Below are 1,117 nucleotides of genomic sequence, written 5' to 3' on the forward strand. Positions count from 1 at the left end.
GGCATGAATAAGAGGTAGCGCGGCTCGCAAGCGGTTACGGTTAGAGCGGCCTCCTTTGTGGTGCGCCCAGAAGACGCTGTGCTTCATCAGGCGTTCATTTATTACTACCGCTGGCCCGAAATTAGTGTTGGTAGCCCGTATACTGAGGCCTCACACGGAAGCCGAGGAGCAGTTAGCGGCCTTATTTATGTGGCCGACTTGGTGGCTATTGATTAGCCTTACTTGCACGCCATCGGGGTGTAGGCATCAGTGCTCGGCGCAGTACGTCCTGAAACAGGAGCCAAGCAGTGGCTGGGTGCATTTGACAATCCAGTGTGGGGCGCGGTCCGATGGCGATTCTGCGTTTCCCAGCGGGGCCTTCCCAGTGCGCCTCCTTGCATTGACTGGAGCCAAAAGCGGCCCGACAAATTGGTAGGAAGTTCGCTTTGGTCTCTCCATCAACAAAAACGCCCGGCGCCCGTCACCGGTCAGCCGGCCGGTCTGAACGGGGCAAACAGGTCTCGACGACGAGGCGCGGGCGCGTGCCGGCGGCAATCTGGCGCCGCTCCGCTCGCACGGCATCCGTCCGTCAGGCGAAGACACTGGGCGCGAGCACGCGGCGCCGAGCCGTGCTCGCGCTGTTGGGGGGCCGCTCGGGGCGCGGCTCCGCTACCGGCGGCCGGCGCTCACGGCCGCGGTCCGTGACCGTGCTGTCCTCGGCCGTGACCGGCCTGCGAGCCGTGATAATTCGCCCCAGGGGGCCGCTCTGTCGGCGCTGGTCGCGGCGGGCGGCCGACCCCCGCTCTGGCCGGGCGACGACGACAGGACGGATTGGTCGCCGGGCGTAGGAGGCAGCTGTGTCAAATTGCGAATGGTGTGGCTGATTAAACATATTCTCGTGCCTAACACAATCACACAAAGCTTACGTCCTTGTGGTATTAAAGGATTATTCCTGTCCAAACAACTTAGGAGCTGCTAGGCACCGCACGAATTGTGACTTTTGTGATTCTTTGAGCATCGCTGTTTTTACCGGCCGCCCGGTGGTTCTGCTGCGAGGGAGGCTGACCTTGAGCCGTGAACTGTCTCGCGCGTGGCCGGCCGTCCCGCCTTTCGCTGATTGGTCGGGCGACCCCTGCGA

This window comes from Pollicipes pollicipes, unplaced genomic scaffold (genome assembly GCF_011947565.3).
Source record: "Pollicipes pollicipes isolate AB1234 unplaced genomic scaffold, Ppol_2.1 Scaffold_6138;HRSCAF=7277_pilon_pilon_pilon, whole genome shotgun sequence".
NCBI classification, from domain to species: Eukaryota; Metazoa; Arthropoda; class Thecostraca; order Pollicipedomorpha; family Pollicipedidae; genus Pollicipes; species Pollicipes pollicipes.